The sequence below is a fragment of the Anolis carolinensis genome, unplaced genomic scaffold, assembly GCF_035594765.1.
Source record: "Anolis carolinensis isolate JA03-04 unplaced genomic scaffold, rAnoCar3.1.pri scaffold_15, whole genome shotgun sequence".
In the NCBI taxonomy this organism is placed as follows: Eukaryota; Metazoa; Chordata; class Lepidosauria; order Squamata; family Dactyloidae; genus Anolis; species Anolis carolinensis.
The window spans coordinates 11203693-11223018 of record NW_026943826.1 but is presented as its reverse complement, the minus strand read 5'-3'; the positions used below and the strand labels follow the sequence as shown (position 1 = coordinate 11223018).

At 42.9% G+C, this 19326-nt stretch overlaps 1 protein-coding gene and 1 long non-coding RNA gene across 6 annotated transcripts in view; one reads left to right on the top strand and one right to left on the bottom strand.

Annotated features, from left to right (window-relative positions):
• Window positions 1–19326, bottom strand: part of prdm16 (PR/SET domain 16) — a 311758-nt gene that overhangs the window by 77168 nt on the left and 215264 nt on the right. The window lies entirely within an intron of this gene.
• LOC134294471 (uncharacterized) lies at window positions 8940–17419 on the top strand. 2 transcript variants are annotated; one of them, XR_010001358.1, is made up of 3 exons: window positions 8940–9181; window positions 10234–10445; window positions 15453–17419. It is a non-coding gene; the product is annotated as an uncharacterized LOC134294471 (long non-coding RNA). The 2 variants fall into 2 exon arrangements; XR_010001359.1 differs by lacking the exon at window positions 8940–9181 and adding an exon at window positions 9851–10106.

Sequence of the window (19326 nt, the reverse complement as noted above, 5' to 3'; positions counted from 1 at the left end):
CTAGAGTGGCGCTCGGCTGCAGGCAGACTGTACGTCACACACACTCTCTCCAAGGCAAGGAGACAAGGTCTGTTTCTTACTCTAGAGTGGCGCTCGGCTGCAGGCAGACTGCACATCACACGCACTCTCTCCAAGGCAAGGAGACAAGGTCTGTTTCTTACTCTAGAGTGGCGCTCGGCTGCAGGCAGACTGCACATCACACGCACTCTCTCCAAGGCAAGGAGACAAGGTCTGTTTCTTACTCTAGAGTGGCGCTCGGCTGCAGGCAGACTGCATGTCACACACACTCTCTCCAAGGCAAGGAGACAAGGTCTGTTTCTTACTCTAGAGTGGCGCTCGGCTGCAGGCAGGCTGTACGTCACACACACTCTCTCCAAGGCAAGGAGACAAGGTCTGTTTCTTACTCTAGAGTGGCGCTCGGCTGCAGGCAGACTGCATGTCACACACACTCTCTCCAAGGCAAAGAGACAAGGTCTGTTTCTTACTCTAGAGTGGCGCTCGGCTGCAGGCAGACTGTACGTCACACACACTCTCTCCAAGGCAAGGAGACAAGGTCTGTTTCTTACTCTAGAGTGGCGCTCGGCTGCAGGCAGGCTGCATGCCACACACACTCTCTCCAAGGCAAGGAGACAAGGTCTGTTTCTTACTCTAGAGTGGCGCTCGGCTGCAGGCAGACTGCACATCACACGCACTCTCTCCAAGGCAAGGAGACAAGGTCTGTTTCTTACTCTAGAGTGGCGCTCGGCTGCAGGCAGGCTGCATGCCACACACACTCTCTCCAAGGCAAGGAGACAAGGTCTGTTTCTTACTCTAGAGTGGCGCTCGGCTGCAGGCAGACTGCACATCACACGCCCTCTCTCCAAGGCAAGGAGACAAGGTCTGTTTCTTACTCTAGAGTGGCGCTCGGCTGCAGGCAGGCTGCATGCCACACACACTCTCTCCAAGGCAAGGAGACAAGGTCTGTTTCTTACTCTAGAGTGGTGCTCGGCTGCAGGCAGACTGCACGTCATACACACTCTCTCCAAGGCAAGGAGACAAGGCCCGTTTATGTTGGATAAGCAAGACTCTACTGTACTAGGTTAAGGTTAAGAGTTCATCGTCCCAGGCGTTCTCTGAGAAGAGCTGGGAAAGGTGTGGGTACTCAAGGTCAGAGGAATGCTTTCTTAGCCTGTAAACATTGTTAAATAGGGAGAAACAGGGAAAGATTTCAGACAAAGCAACGTTGAGTTTGGAAGCTTAATTTCTGCCTTGTCTCTGCTCATGGAAAAAAGATTCTTGCTTTTGTTCATGCCTCAATCCTGTGTTTTGGATTGTATTTTGGAGTTCACGCTGCCTTGTTTTCCAGGGCTGATTTGCTATATTAGAGACTTTGAACTATATTCTACCGATTGCCTTAGCAATTTTTATTAATTGCTTTTTATTAAGACTTTACTATCTTTTATCAATATACTGTAAAAACCAAGTCTGCTGTGGTGGTGGTGGTGGTGGGTTTAAGAGCAAGGTGAACCAGCGCTAAGGTGAAACACTAGGATCCTTCAGTAGCCATACTAGTTTTGCGGAAATCGGAGCAAGCTTTTCCTGCACCCCAGATGCCACTGCCTCGTTTTCTACCCATCTCACATCCGATCTCGGGTTGGCACCGCGCAGGCACGATTGCCAACGGCTTGCGAGTATTCAGCAAATTCCATCCAGCGTTATTCCCACGCAACTTTGCATCGAAATAAAGAGAAGCTGTGGTTGATAGATTGCGTCCATTGTCGTTGCTTCAACCGCTTTAAGAACGGAACAAAAAAGCCGATCCAAAATCACATTCATATCCGCAGGGGAAGGATGGCACCGGGAAAAAAAAAAAGTGCGATTTTATAACAAACGCACAAAGATATTTTCTCGTCTTGCAGAAAATACCGGGTCGGTTAACGTTGTCTCCGAACTCCGGCAAGGTGCAGCCCTCGCTCGCGGTTCCTGGCCCATTGCGTTAACTAATTTGAGCCCGAATTATCAAATTTGCTCATTGCTGCCCGCACTAATTTGAAACTGTACAATAACGAACAGTATGAGAATCCAGATGAAAGGCCGCCACCCACCGAGGCTCCAAGACCTGTCCCTCGCATATCACAGCAAGGCTTGGAAAGATTTGGGGTAATTGCAGTCATGAGCTGCAGCTGATTGAAGAAAATTATACCCTTCGCTGTTTTTTTCCCCCCTTTTCTTTTTAAACTGTAAGGTCGGATTTTTTTTTGTGTGTGGTGGTTTTTGTTTTGCTTTGCTTTTTATTGGACGGGGCAATTTTGGGGCCTTGGTGGTGGCGATGATGATGGCGAGGGCTCGACATATATTACGCATTGAAAAATCTTCCCCCAAAATCGTTAAAACAAAAACCAAACCTGCCGAGGACTCTTAAGACAATAACACTCGAGGAGAGTTTGCGTCTTCGATATTTGGATGGTTCTCGCGTTCTTGTCAATTAGGGACAGATGACAATTTCGCGTAGTTGTTTTCTCAAATACGAGAGTTCATCAAAAAGTTGCCACACTTTAGAAACTCTATTAAGAATTTCAAATATAAATCACAACGCTGTCCTTTGCGGTGCATTGTTCCCAGCGTTGTACCGACTTTTTAATGCCATCAGCAAAACATGTTTTTTGCTAAACGCATAGCCACTAGGGTTGTGCGCGGAATCCGATTCGTCCATTTAATTCGGTACCTTCTGTACTTCGGGAGCACGTAACAGGAAGCCTCCTCCCGATATGAAAATCAGCTTGATACAGAAAGCAAGCGGGACCTGATCCTGGCTCCACATCTGCTTTTTGTGAGCAGCCTCCTTGCTTTGAAACAAGTGTGTGGCGTTTAGGCCCAGAAAGTGTGCACACCTGCCTGCCAAGCACCTCCTCTAGAGTAAGAAACAGAACTTGCCTCCTTCCCTTGGAGAGAGAGTGTGTGGTGTGCAGCCTGCCTACAGCCGAGCGCAGCCTCTAGAGTAAGAAACAGAACTCATCTCCTTGCCTTGGAGAGTGTTTGTGTGGCGTGCAGCCTGCCTGCAGCTGAGCGCCACCTCTAGAGTAAGAAACAGACCTCGTCTCCTTGCCTTGGAGAGAGTGTTTGTGGTGTGCAGCCTGCCTGCAGCCGAGTGCCATGTCTAGAGTAAGAAACAGACCTTGTCTCCTTGCCTTGGAGAGAGTGTGTGGTGTGCAGTCTGCCTGCAGCCGAGTGCCATGTCTAGAGTAAGAAACAGACCTCGTCTCCTTGCCTTGGAGAGAGTGTTTGTGGTGTGCAGCCTGCCTGCAGCCGAGTGCCATGTCTAGAGTAAGAAACAGACCTTGTCTCCTTGCCTTGGAGAGAGTGTGTGGTGTGCAGTCTGCCTGCAGCCGAGTGCCATGTCTAGAGTAAGAAACAGACCTCGTCTCCTTGCCTTGGAGAGAGTGTTTGTGGTGTGCAGCCTGCCTGCAGCCGAGTGCCATGTCTAGAGTAAGAAACAGACCTTGTCTCCTTGCCTTGGAGAGAGTGTGTGGTGTGCAGTCTGCCTGCAGCCGAGTGCCATGTCTAGAGTAAGAAACAGACCTTGTCTCCTTGCCTTGGAGAGAGTGTGTGGTGTGCAGTCTGCCTGCAGCCGAGTGCCATGTCTAGAGTAAGACCTCGTCGTCTTGCCTTGGAGAGAGTGTGTGTAGTGTGCAGCCTGCCTGCAGCCGAGCGCCACCTCTAGAGTAAGAAACAGAACTTGCCTCTTCCCCTTGGAGTGTGTGTGTGTGGCGTGCAGCCAGCCTGCTGCTGAGCACCACCTCTAGAGTAAGAAACAGACCTTGTCTCCTTACCTTGGAGAGAGAGTGTGTGGTGTGCAGCCTGCCTGCAGCCGAGCACCACCTCTAGAGTAAGAAACAGAACTTCCCTTCTTCCCTTGGTGTGTGTGTGTGTGGTGTGCAGCCTGCCTGCAGCCAAGCGCCACCTCTAGAGTAAGAAACAGACCTCGTCTCCTGCCTTGGAGAGCTTGTGTGTGGTGTGCAGCCTGCCTGCAGCTGAGCACCGCCTCTAGAGTAAGAAACAGAACTTGCCTCTTTCCCTTGGAGTGTGTGTGTGTGGCGTGCAGCCTGCCTGCAGCCAAGCGCCACCTCTAGAGTAAGAAATAGACCTTGTCTCTTTGCCTTGGAGACTGCGCATGTGGCGTGCAGCCTGCCTGCAGCCAAGCGCCCCTCTTCTAGAATAGAAACATCTCAAATACCTAAAATAATGGGAACGGGAGGCTGAGAAGCCCCTCTTATAATGGGCTGATAGAAAATGGATCTTTTGGTGCCCCAGGAGGAAAACAGATATCTGCTCTCCTGATTTCGGGAGGCTCCAAAACAAAGGGATTTGGGCCCTCACTGAAAACCGGGACACAAAACACATCAAGGTTTACCCCGAATACACAACCCAAATAAAGAGAAAATACTTAGAGGCTGTTATTGTTTTTCCATGTTCATTGTGAGAAGCTGTTTTAGTCTCCCCCTCCCTTGCTCACTTTATTTTACCTGCATGATTTAAAGGTGCCTAAAGATATATATATATATATATATATATATATATATATATATATATATATATATATACACACTAGCTGTGCCCTGCCACGCGTTGCTGTGGCAAAGTGGTGGTGGTATTGGTTAAAAAATTGTTGTGTCATTTTTATTTGACGTTATTTGCAATTTTTTATTAATTTTATTGTAAGTTATATTTTTATTTATTATATTGTATTATTTTCTTGTATTATTTTTAGTTATTTTCTGTTATTATAGTATTTTATTGTATTAATTTTTTTAGCGTTTTTTATTATTTTTTTATTGGGTTGCTAGGAGACCAAGTTGGAGGAGCTTAGCCTTCTAACTGGAAGCAATTGGATAAAAGCAATTATTCCTCTCTCTCTAATTGGACTTTATTTTTCTTTTTGCTGTATCAACCTAGAGGCGTGGATGATGGGTTGTGTCGTCAAATTTCAAGGTTGGAGGGCCTGTAGTTTTGTTGTTTTGTGGGTCGCCGTGATGCCATCACTCTTTTATATATATAGATATATTTCGGAGACTTGGCTTTTATTCTCAGATACGGTTTAGCCCGTACTGAACGCACACACAGAGTGCAAAAGGAAACCCCGTCGGGTCGGGAAAGAAAGGGCCCGGTTGCAGCGACGGCTCGCTTTGCACGGTCCGCCCTTTCTCGGGAACAAGAATGCTATCAGCAACATACGAATGCCAAGTGGTTTGCTTCAAATTCTGAGAAGCTGTGAAGTTAAGATGAGGAGAAGGATTGGAGGGAGGCTTTTCAAAAGGGCCAGTGTTGTCGCTCTAATCGGGGCTGAAAGGCCGCCGGCCCCGGAGCCGACTGACAGATGATTCTCCCCTGAAACGTTTTTCCGATGGAACAGAAGACGCTGTTTATCTGTGTGGTCTCGAAGAGAAAGCCTTCAGCTCCTCGCGGACTCAAAGCCAGGTCTTGTTCTCCCATCGGAAGGATGAATTGAATCTGGGAGTTTGATCCGGTCCCCTGAGATGTCATTCGAATACACGACAAGCCCAAAAACGTTGCTGCCGCGGCCCTTTGGCCCATCTCTCCTCCGCTTTGCCATTTCGTTCAATCGCAGCACCGGGATAGAAAGCGCAGGAATGCCTGCAGCTGAGTGCCGATCCTCCAGAATAGGACATTCACAGCACTTTTCAGTGCCCTCCTTTATTTAGGATTCCTAAAAAAAGAGACTGCTGAAACTTGTCGATTTTCAATTTTCAAAAAATCCCTCCAAATTGCAGCCTTTGCAAAAAGTATTACCATATATACTCGAGTATAAGCCGACCCGAACATAAGCCAAGGCACCTAATTTTAACACAGAAACTGGGGAAACTTATTGACTCAAATATAATACATTTGAGTTCAATATAAATTTAATATAAATATAAATTTCGTTCAATCGCAGCACTGGGAGAGAAAGCGCAGCCATGCCTGCAGCTGAGCGCCGATCCTCCAGAATAGAACATGCACAGCACTTTTCAGTGCCCTCCTTTATTTAGGATTCCTAAAAAAAGAGGCTGCTGAAACTTGTCGATTTTCAATTTTGAAAAAATCCCTCCAAATTGCAGCCTTTGCAAAAAGTATTACCGTATATACTCGAGTATAAGCCGACCCGAACATAAGCCAAGGCACCTAATTTTAACACAGAAACTGGGGAAACTTATTGACTCAAATATAATACATTTGAGTTCAATATAAATTTAATATAAATATAAATTTCGTTCAATCGCAGCATTGGGAGAGAAAGCGCAGCCATGCCTGCAGCTGAGCGCCGATCCTCCAGAATAGAACATGCACAGCACTTTTCAGTGCCCTCCTTTATTTAGGATTCCTAAAAAAAGAGGCTGCTGAAACTTGTCGATTTTCAATTTTGAAAAAATCCCTCCAAATTGCAGCCTTTGAGAAAAGTATTACCGTATATACTCGAGTATAAGCCGACCCGAATATAAGCCACCTAATTTTAACACAAAAAAACTGGGAAAACTTATTGACTCGTAAATTGGGAGGAATGTTGCTGTCTCTCTCGTCCGCCAATGCGATGTGCAAACGGGTTCTCCTTGCACATTTGGCACGGCTACAATCATGCGCCGGGTGGCGCGGTGTAATATTGCAAGAGCGGAGAAGCTTACAGGAATAAACCTCTCTGGGGGAAAGCGCCGGGAATGAACTCGCCATTCTCAGGAAGACGGCGCGATTGTAATCCCGCTCCAATAAATTCTTTACAGTCACTTGATCCGATTTTATGGAAACCTCACCGAAGACCCGTACGGTAAGCAGGAGACACGAAAGCACGGCTTTAAAATATTTGCCGCGGAAACAAAAGCAGACCAAAAATTCCATAAAAACTTCTGCAATGACAACAACAAAATCATGTGCCGAAACTTGCGTTTTGCTCGCGCAAAACTTATCCTGAACTAACCTCTTAGCTTCATGGATTGTAACTCTTTATTGTGGGAGAGGGTAATAGACACGTGATTGTACTCAGCATGTTCAGACTCAGGACTCCCTTTTGTATTTAGTGGAGGTGGATGCCTATTTGCATCAGACCTCAGTGGAAGTGGAGGCATGTTGCACTTCTCTAACCACATATATATTTTGTCCTTGACAGTTCAAAGACATAGTTCTTCAGATTAACAACTGAGTTACCTGTGTGCCATTACATGAATGCTTGTGAATATCACTTGCTCAAAGGATTGACTTCTAACAAGATCATTCTTTTCTTGACTAGTGTTTTTTGCACAAGGTGGTCTTCACATGATCATGGAGATTCACATTTGCCAAGAGGATAAGTGTCCAGAGACACAGTTCCACAGTCTAACAGCTGAGTTACTTGTGTGCCATTACATGAATGTTTATGAATATCACTTCTAACAAGATTATGCTTTTCTTGACTAGTGGTTTTCACAAGGTGGTCTCCATATGTTCATGGAGATTCACATTTGCCAAGAGGATAAGTGTCCAGAGACACAGTTCCGCAGTGTAACAACTGAGTTACCTGTGTGCCATTACATGAATGTTTATGAATATCACTTCTAACAAGATTATGCTTTTCTTGACTAGTGGTCTCCATATGTTCGTGGAGATTCACATTTGACAAAAACAGAGAAACAGTTCCATAGTCTAACAACTGAGTTACCTGTGTGCCATTACATGAATGCGTATGAATATCATTTGCTCAAAGGGTTGACTTCCAACAAGGCCATGCCTTTTCTTGACTAATGGTTTTCAAAAGGTGGTCTCCATGTGTTCATGGAGAGTCACATTTGCCAAAAGGATACGTGTCCAGGGACACAGTTCTGCAGTCTAACAGCTGAGTTACCTGTGTGCCATTACATGAATGTTTATGAATATCACTTCTAACAAGATTATGCTTTTCTTGACTAGTGGTTTTCACAAGGTGGTCTCCACATGATCATGGAGATTCACATTTGACAAAAGGATAAGTGTCCAGAGAAACAGTTCCACAGTCTAACAACTGAGTTACCTGTGTGCCATTACATGAATTCACATTTGCCAAATGGATGTGACATCATTTTCCCTTTTCAATAAGGTTATGATTGCCGTCAATTTGTGCCCAGAGACTCGGTGCAGTTATACAGGGTTCCACGACAGCTAAAGTGGGCTCAAACCGCATTAAATCTGCACTGTAGATGCCTTCTTAAGTCACTCCTCCACCAACCTCACCGGAGACATTCTTGCCTTTATGAGATAATCTCGTCCCTTGTTTTCATCTGGTGATTAAACCCAGCCAAAGACGGTTGTGCAGTCGAGAGTGAAGGTTATTTATGTTATACTTGTCAAAGAAATATCCCTTTCAACACATAAGGAACAGAGTTCAACCCGGAGAGATAACGGCGGGGCCAGATATGTCCGTTTTTATATTCCCAAGCACTATCTCTCAGGTGCCTCTTAAGGTGGAGAGCCTACGCAGAGTGATAGGATTGCTGATGATGATGATGATGATGATAATAATAATAATAATAATAATACAGAATCCTAGAGTTGGAAGAGACACCCTTCAAAGCCGCATAAGGTTAGTATTAGTAAGCATAAAAACAACAATACAAAGTCCAGCATATAGATCTTGTTTGCTGTGTCATACTATGTCTCTGTGACAATAGTAATAATAATAATAATAATAATAATAATAATAATCCAGCATATATATCTCGTTTGCTGTGTCATACTGTGTCTTTGTGATGATGATGATGATGATGATAATAATAATAATAATAATCCAGCATATATATCTTGTTTATATCTGTGTCATACTATGTCTTTGTGTCACTAATAATAATAATAATAATACAGAATCCTAGAGTTGGAAGAGACACCCTTCAAAGTCGCATAAGGTTAGTATTAGTAAGCATAACAACAATACAAAGTCCAGCATATAGATCTTGTTTGCTGTGTCATACTCTGTCTTTGTGATGATGATGATGATGATGATGATGATGATAATAATAATAATACCACCCTACTGGGATCTGCACGCATCATCCAAAAATACATCCCACAGTCCTAGACACTTGGGAACTGTTCAACTTGTGATTTTGTGATACAAAATCCAGTATATCTATCTTGTTTGCTGTGACATAATAATAATAATACAGAATCCTAGAGTTGGAAGAGACACCTTTCAAAGTCGCATAAGGTTAGTATTAGTAAGCATAACAACAATACAAAGTCCAGCATATAGATCTCGTTTGCTGTGTCATACTATGTCTTTGTGTCAATAATAATAATAATAATAATAATAATCCAGCATATATATCTCGTTTGCTGTGTCATACTCTGTCTTTGTGTCACTAATAATAATAATAATAATACAGAATCCTAGAGTTGGAAGAGACACCCTTCAAAGTCGCATAAGGTTAGTATTAGTAAGCATAACAACAATACAAAGTCCAGCATATAGATCTCGTTTGCTGTGTCATACTATGTCTTTGTGTCAATAATAATAATAATAATAATAATAATAATAATAATAATAATAATCCAGCATATATATCTCGTTTGCTGTGTCATACTCTGTCTTTGTGTCAATAATAATAATAATAATACAGAATCCTAGAGTTGGAAGAGACACCCTTCAAAGTCGCATAAGGTTAGTATTAGTAAGCATAACAACAACAACAATACAAAATCCAGCATATAGATCTCGTTTGCTGTGTCATACTGTGTCTTTGTGATGATGATGATGATGATAATAATAATAATAATAATAACAATCCAGCACATATATCTCATTTGCTGTATCATAATATGTCTTTGTGATGTTAATAATAATAATAATAATAATAATAATAATAATAATAATAATAATAATACAGAATCCTAGAGTTGGAAGAGACACCCTTCAAAGTCGCATAAGGTTAGTATTAGTAAGCATAACAACAACAACAATACAAAATCCAGCATATAGATCTTGTTTGCTGTGTCATACTATGTCTTTGTGTCAATAATAATAATAATCCAACATATATATCTCATTTGCTGTGTCATACTGTCTTTGTGTCAATAATAATAATAATACAGAATCCTAGAGTTGGAAGAGACACCTTTCAAAGTCGCATAAGGTTAGTATTAGTAAGCATAACAACAACAATACAAAGTCCAGCGTATAGATCTCGTTTGCTGTGTCATATTCTGTCTTTGTGTCAATAATAATAATAATAATAATGGAAGATATTTGACATTTTCCAGAACAGATCCCTGGATTCGAACCTGTCGCATTGCGCTCTGAACGAGAGCCACGGGGTCCACCTTAACATCCCCGAATCATCCCATTTTCCATAACTTTGGGTCCAAGCAGCTGCTCATGTCACCAGGCCGGACCCGCTCCTCCTCACATGGCGAAGACAGCTAATAAGATTCCCGATGAATGATCCGCACGCATTTCTGCCCGGCTAATTTCCGTAACTATCACTCCCTGAAAGACAGCTCCAGGGATTTCGTTTTTTTTTTGGGGGGGGGGGGGGGGGCGACGGCTGCCTCTCGTCTCGGCAAACACAGGCTCGCATTCTTGTTCCGAGTTCAAATTGGCGTATCCGGTTTCAGCCGCCTAATGGGGGCCGGCGTTTGAGAATGATACAATATTTTGAAATGTGCAACCGCCTCGCTGATGCCTCTCCACTTTGGGAGGGAGGCGGTCCCCGGGCCAATTTCCCGACTCTCTCATGTATTTATTTATTTTACAGTATTTATATTCCACTTTTCTTTCTCACCCCAATCACAATGCATATCTACATGGCAAACATTCAATGCCATTATTAGACATACGACATATATAGACAGACACAGAGGTAATTCAACATTTTTCCAGCTTCTGGCCTCATGACGCTATGCTCGATTCCAGACACAGGGGGAGCTGCCGCTTCATTGTCCACTGTGACACCCGAGCCCTTGATGGTAGTACTTTCTCATTCCCTTCTGCCATTAGACATGTGACATATATAGACAGACACAGAGGTAATTTAACATTTTTCCAGCTTCTGGCCTCATGATACTATGCTCGATTCCAGCCACAGAGGGAGCTGCCACTTCATCGTCCACTGTGACACCTGAGCCCTTGATGGTAGTACTTTCTCATTACCTTCTGCCATTAGACATGTGACATATATAGACAGACACAGAGGTAATTTAACATTTTTCCAGCTTCTGGCCTCATGAGGCTATGCTCGGGTCCAGCCACAGGGGGAGCTGCCGCTTCATCGTTCACTGTGACACCCGAGCCCTTGATGGTAGTACTTCCTCATTCCTTTCCGCCATTAGACATATGACATATATAGACAGACACAGAAACAATTTAACATTTTTCCAGCTTCCAGCCTCATGAGGGTAGGCTCAATTCCGGCCACAGGGGGAGCTGCCGCTTCATCGTTCACTGTGACACCCGAGCCCTTGATGGTAGTACTTCCTCATTCCTTTTCGCCATTAGGCATATGACATATATAGACAGACACAGAGGCAATTTGTCAGGGTATGCTACTGACCGAGACGTCATGAGATCGAAGCCTCGGTCAGGTTGAGTTCCCGCCCATTAATAGCCTAGCTCGCTGTTGATCTAAGCAGCTCAAAAGACAGTTGCATCTGTCGAGTAGGAAATTTAGGTACCGCTTTATGCGGGGAGGCTAATTTAACTAATTTACAACACCATAAAATTGCCAGCAGCATGCAGGTTAAGCTCCCGACCAGTAATAGGCTAGCTCGCTGTTGACCTAAGCAGCTCGAAAGACTGTTGCATCTGTCAGGTAGGAAATGTAGGTACCGCTTTATGCGGGGAGGCTAATTTAGCTAATTTACAACACCATAAAATTGCCAAAAGCATGCAGAAAGAATGAGGAAATACTCCATTAAGGACTTGGTGTCACAAGTAAACGATGAAGCAATAGCTCCCCCTTGTGGCTGGAATAAAGCATACCCTCATGAAGCCGGAAGCTGGAAAAATGTTAAATTGCCTCTGTGTCTGTCTATATATGTCGTATGTCTAATGGCGGAAAGGAATGAGGAAGTACTACCATCAAGGGCTTGGGTGTCACAAGTGGACGATGAAGCAGCACCTCCCCCGTGTGGCCGGAATCGAACATACCCTCATGAAGCCAGTAGCCAGAAATTGTTAAATTGCCTCTGTGTCTGTCTATATATGTCGTATGTCTAATGGCAGAAAGGAATGAGGAAGTACTACCATCAAGGACTATATGTCGCATATCTAATGGCATAGAATGTTTGCCATGTCTATGTGCATTGTGCTCCACCCTGTGTGGACGAGAAAATAAACACTCTAAATAAATAAGTAATAAATCAACCAAGGATTCCCCCAGGCAGGAAGCAGACAAACGTTGAAGCTGCAAGGCTATTCAATGCTAATCAAGGTGAGCAATGGGAATATTCACATTTGCGCCAACCAAGCAGTTTCGAAAACATGCAAATATGAGTAGATGAATAGGTATTGCTTCGGGTGGGAAGATTTCGGCGCTCCACGCAATCGTTCCAACTACATGACCTCGGAGGTGTCTACGGACAGCGCCGGCTCTTCGGCTTAGAAACGGAAGTGAGCACGAACCCCCAGAGTCGTACTCGATCCGACTTAATGTTATGGAGAAACCGCTCTCTATGTTTCGCGTGGCCCACAAAACACAAAAACTATTCGTCTCCCCACCGACTTAATTCAATTACTTTTAATGGGAGAGAGGAAACATCCGAGGCTGCTGACGCTGCTGTTTTCAAACTGCTGTAATTGATGTTGCTGTTTCCTATTTTTATTTTATTTTTTTGCTGGAAAAAAAATGACATTAACATTTATATGGTTCCGCTGTTGCGAGGCCGGCGGTTCAATGTATCGAACGGTTCCGATGTCTCAGAGACATACGGCTCGGGGCTAGAATCTCCGTAATTTGAAAAACCCGGGATCGAATCATAACATCATAGAGTTAGAAGAGAACCCCAAAGGCCATCTAGTCTGACCCCTCCTGCCGTGTAGGAAGACACAATCAAAACCCTCCCGACAGATGGGCGTTCAGCCTTCAAAGCCACTGGCAACCTGTGTAAGGCCAGGTAACACCTCCCAACCAAGGATTCCCCCGGGCAGGAAGCAGCCAGGCCTTGAAGCTGCAAGGCCACTCGATACTAATCAAGGTGTCCAGTTGCAACATTCACACTCGCCTCCGACAGACAAGAGTTCTTTCTCCCACCCTGGAGATATATAAATCCCACTTTTCCCCAACAGAAAATCCTAAAACTTTGCCTCCTAAGCTCTAAATTCTTTAAAGCCACATGGCACTTCACGCTCTGCTTGCTGTGAGCTGAATACTTAACTATAAATATCCTGCTTTTGCATACTTTTGGGTGCTCTTCTGTGTTTTGGAGAGTTTTCCCTCACAGAAAATTCTAACACTTTCAACTTTGGATCTTTGCCTCCTGAGCTCTAAATTATATTACAGCCACATGACACTTCATGCTCTGCTTGCTGTGAGCTGAATGATCAACGATAAGTATCCTGTCTGTTTATATTTTTTGGATGCTGTGCTGTGTTTTTGGGAGTTGTCCCTAACAGAAAATCCTAAAACTTTGCGTCCTAAACTCTAAATTCTTTAAAGTCACATGGCACTTCACGCTCTGCTTGCTGTGAGCTGAATGCTCAACTATAAATACCCTGCTTTGTATTTTTGGGTGCTTTGCTGTGTTTTGGAGTGTTTTCCCTAACAGAAAATCTTAACACTTTAAACTCCGGATCTTTGCCTCCTAAGCTCTAAATTATATTACAGCCACATGACACTTCACGCTCTGCTTGCTGTGAGCTGAATGCTCAACTTTAAGTATCCTGCTATATTTTTGGGTGCTTTGCTGTGTTTTGGGGAGTTACTAACATTCTGTACTCTGGACTCTGCCTCCTAAGCTCTAAATTATATTACAGCCACATGACACTTCACGCTCTGCTTGCTGTGAGCTGAATGCTCAACGATAAGTATCCCGTTTACATTTTTAGATGCTCTGCTGTATTTTTAGGGCAGTTTTCCCTAACACATAAAAATCATAACAATACCATCCACGGAGGAAATTTCGTTGGGGCCTTTTCGAGGAGACAGAAATACTTGCAGAAATGGCTTTTATCAACAGAGGGCGTCTTGATACAGTGTTTATAATCTATTTCAAGTGAAAAATAAATGCTAAAATGTGGCAAAGGAGGTTTCGTTTTTGCAACCAGTAGCTCTCCAAACAATCATCAGAAATTCATAGCTTGTCACATGCAATATGAATATATATATGTGTGTGTTGTGTGTATTGTGTATTTGCTTTTCCTCAAGTTAAAGAAGTTTTGCAAAGTTTTGTACACATGGCTTCAATTCTGCACAAATTTCTACTGTGGAAAGTATTATATTCCAGCCCACAAAACTCCCACAACCAACAAGAAACACTGGAAGGGTTTGGTGGGCATTGGCCTTGAGTTTGGGAATTGTAGTTCGCCTACATCCAGACAGCACTGTGGACTCGAACAAGGATGGATTTGGACCAAACTTGGCATGAATCACGGCAGTGTTGTTGTGTCGTTTCCGGGCTGTGCAGCCATGTGTTCGAGCAGCATCTCCTCCTGACGTTTCGCCTGCATCTGTGGCTACTGGCATCTTAGAATGCAACCATACAGCCCGGAAACTACACAACACCCCATGTATTCCTAATCTTACAATATGAATATATTAAAATGTAAATATAAAGATACTATCTGTGCCCGGCCACGCGTTGCTGTGGCGAAGTCTGGTGGTATGGGAAATAAAGTATTGAGGAATTGGTGGTAGTTAAGGTCAAGGGTAAAGCTTTTCCCCTGACATTAAGTCCATTATAAATGGGTTATATAGCTGTGTGGAAGGGCCTTGAGTCTACTCTGCCATATAATCCAGTTCAAATCAGATAATCTGTATTTTATAGGCAGTGTGGAAGAGGCCTAAGTGAGGCCTAACTCTGCCTGTCTCCTGGTAAAGGTTTTCCCCTGACGTTAAGTCCAGTCGTGTCTGACTCTGGGGGTTGGGGCTCATCTCCATTTCTAAGCCGAAGAGCCGGCGTTGTCCGTAGACTCCTCCAAGGTCATGTGTGGGTGGAGCTTAGCCTTCTAACTGGCAGCAATTGGATAAAAACAAGTCTTCCTCTCCCTCTAATTAGGACTTTATTTTTCTTTTCTTTTTGTTGTATCAACCTGGAGGCGTGGATGATGGGTTGTGTTATCAAATTTCGAGGTTGGAGAGCCTTTAGTTTTGTTGTTTTGTCGGTCGCCGTGATGCCATCACTCATTTATATATATAGATATACAATAATTCAATGCTTATATGGGGGCGGGGGGAATTCGGATGACTACCCTTCCACCAATACACACAAACCATTTTCCTGGATTATATCCTTCTGTAACCGTAAACTAACCCTTTCTCCTGTAGGATGAACCGACAATCTTTCAGCAAACCCGGCGCGCTGTTTGCACTGGGCTCGGCGAGACAAAGCGAAGACGCTGAGTAATTTCCAGAACGAGAGGTGTTTCGGCGTGACCTTCATTCAACGGGGAGTTTGTTCAGGTGCGAAGCCACAATCGTTCCGTCACATCAAATGCCTGGGCAAGCCCTGTTTACGAGGGACGGAGGAGAACTTGCACTGAGAAACCATTGGAAAGAAAGAAGTGCTCGAGGGTTTTGTGGAAACGGAATGCGCGGATACGGAGAACTTATTGTAAAATATATTCTGCGGCCTCACCGTTACTACGAGGCTTCTCTCATGCTCCAAAAAGACCGTAATCACCCCAAAATCTATAGAACAGAAGCTCTCCAAAGATTGAGGTGCTCTTAGTGCTGATTATTCATCCATCCAATTGATTATTCAAAGCTCATCTGAAGCTTTAGGTGCTCTTACTGTCTATTACAGGGAAAAGCAGCTGAGTCCTAATCCATATAATTGAATATTCAAAGCTCATCTGAAGCTTTAGGTGCTCTTACTGCCTATTAGACATGTCCAAAAAATCGTTTTGAATCGTATATCGGAATTATTTCGGATAGTTCTCGCTTTTTGATATGCATTCCAAGACATTGTCTCACAGCGCAACCAGCAATGTAATTCGAACCATTGTTGGCCCATTCTCTAATTGTCTAATATTTTTAAAAATATTTTTTTAAAATTTTTTTGTTTCTGCAACCTACCTTGAATGGGAGCTTAGCGCAGCCTAACATGGCTGCCGCTCCCCGGCCAATCAGAAGCTTCCATGATGGATGCAAAGGTGGGGGCTAACGTCCTCTGCGTCCACATGGAAGATTGCCATACAAGCCCAGTGTGTAGCGATTGCGCATGCGCATTCGCCATTTTAGAAACATTTAGAATCATTACGAATTTTTGGAAATATCTGAAATTTTTGGGTGAAAAAATCAGAAATACTTTCTATATCGAAGCGCCAGAGCCCCCTACTTTAGAAACGAGAATTGAAACATTTTTTTCATTGATCGGACATGCCTACTGCCTATTACAGAGAAAAGCAACTGATTCGTAATCAATGTTACTGAATATTCAAAGCTCATCTATGCTGACGATCGAGCCATCACCGCCCAAATAGGGAGCTTTGAATGGTCAGATGATAATTTTCTGAAGCTTTAGGTTCTCTTACTGCCTATTACAGGGAAAAGCAACTAATTCGTAATCAATGTTATTGAATATTCAAAGCTCATCTATGTTGACGATCATGCCATCACTGCCCAAACAGGGAGCTTTGAAATAGTCAAACGGAAAATTTCTGAAGCTTTAGGTTCTCTTACTGCCTATTACAGGGAAAAGCAACTAATTCGTAATCAATGTTATTGAATATTCAAAGCTCATCTATGTTGACGATCATGCCATCACTGCCCAAACAGGGAGCTTTGAAATAGTCAAACGGAAAATTTCTGAAGCTTTAGGTTCTCTTACTGCCTATTACAGGGAAAAGCAACTAATTCGTAATCAATGTTATTGAATATTCAAAGCTCATCCATGTTGATGATCAAGCCATCACCGTCCAAGCTTTGAATGGTCAGATGAAAGTTTTCTGAAGCTTTAGGTGCTCTTACTGCCTATTACAGAGAAAATCAGCTGATTCCTAATCCATCTAATTGAATATTCCAAGCTCTCCGAACCTTTTTACAGCAACATCAGAAGCACTCCAAGTGGCCAGCTACTGGTCAGACATTTAGTATAATGCCAAGTTCTTCTTCTTCTTGTTGTTGTTTTTAAACTTTGTGATTTCAAATACATTACAACTTTGATGCATGCCACACATACACTCTCCTTGGAAAGAGAGTGTGTGTGTGGCATGCTGGGCCCAGAACTCAGCGGTGATTTGATGGGAAGGGAAGGCCCAATGGAGAAAAAGCAAGTGGATAATAATAATAATAATAATAATAATAATAATAATAATAATAATCCGAAAATACATCACACAGTCCCAAACACTTGGGAAGTGTTTGACTTGTGATTTTGTGATACGAAATCCAGTATGTCTATCTTGTTTGCTGTGTCATAATAAAATAATAATAATAATAATAATAATAATAATAATAATAATAATAATAATATACAACAGCAAGCAGAGTGTCTGCTGTGGACTCATCTTGTTTTGTTTCAAATAATAATAATAATAATAATAATAATAATAATAATAATAATAATAATAATAATAATACATCTCACAGTCCTAGACACTTGGGAAGTGTTCGACTTGTGATTTTGTGATACGAAATCCAGCATATCTATCTTGTTTGCTGTGTCATACAATAATAATAATAATAATAATAATAATAATAATAATAATAATAATAATAATAATAATGCATCACACAGTCCTAGACACTTCGGAAGTGTTCGACTTGTGATTTTGTGATACGAAATCCAGCATGTCTATCTTGTTTGCTGTGTCATAATAATAATAATAATAATAACAACAATAATTTGAATGGATGACATATTGAAAACTGCCAACAAATACCAACTTCTGTAGGCTATATTTTGAAGGAAGGAATTGGCAAAGCCTCCTTTGAGTGTTCATTGCCTAAGGAAAACTTTAAGGTTGCCATTAGAGTTGTGCACAGAATTAGTTTCTCGCATTTACTTCGTTTTTTTTCGTGTCTTTTGTTTCTTTGGAAGCCTGGAACACGAAAGCCCCTTCCTGTATGAAAATAAGTTCAACACAAAAGCAGGCAGAAGTGGGTCCAGGCTCCTGGCCTGCTTTTCAGCATCACAGAGTAAGAGGTGCTCAGCTGCAGGCACTGGCAGTTGCCATCGCTTTCTGGGCCATGCAGGAATGCCCAGTGCCTGCAGCCGAATGCCTCGCTTCATGCCACACACACACTCTTCTTGGAAAGAGAGATTGTCCATGACTTGCAGGGCCCACAATGCCTGCCCCACCAGTGCCTGCAGCCGAGCGCCTCTTACTCTAGAGAACCTCAGTTCACTTCTCACATGATAAATACAAGGGGAGTGTTGAAGCAGCCAACTTCAAAGGGCTGCCCATGGCCACAGCCAGGATTCCAATTAATCCATATGCAGAGTTTTTATTTTTTGCACGGAAACACATTGCCAATCACTCGGCTAAAACTCCGCGAGGCTATATTGCCAGGGCTGCCCGTTGTAATTGCAGGGGTTTCCCGATCTAGGGCCGAGCCTCCAATCACGACTACAGTCTATGAATCTTTCAGGGTTTCCCCGTAATGGCTTTTAAGCTGTGCGTTGCCGGCCGTTTATAGCACACTTGTGCTTGCTTTGGAGAGATTTGTTTTAATGCTGTTGGTATTATTTAGAGAAGGATTAAATTCCAACAGCTTTATGGGCACTAATAAACGTCTCTTATTATTACAGGCATTCGAATATATATATAGATATATAGATATATATATAACCCATACAGGTACTTTTCTGCGAACTACGTAGATTTGATTGATCAGGCCACACTTGTATCACAGTGGTTTATTTTACACTTCGGTGGGCATTCAATCTTTCATTAAGATTAAAAACTGTATTTTCTAGAAGCGGGAAATAACTCAGCGGTGGTTCGATGGGAAGGGAAGGCCCAATGGAGAAAAAGCAAGACGAGCCAGAGCTTTGGATAATAATAATAATAATAATAATAATAATAATAATAATAATAATAATAATATATTGATGTCGCCATCCCAGTTGACAGTCGCATTGATGAAAAACAACAGGAAAAACTCAGCCGCTATCAGGACCTCAAGACTGAACTTCAAAGACTCTGGCAGAAACGAGTACAAGTGGTCCCGGTGGTGATGGGCACACTGGGTGCCG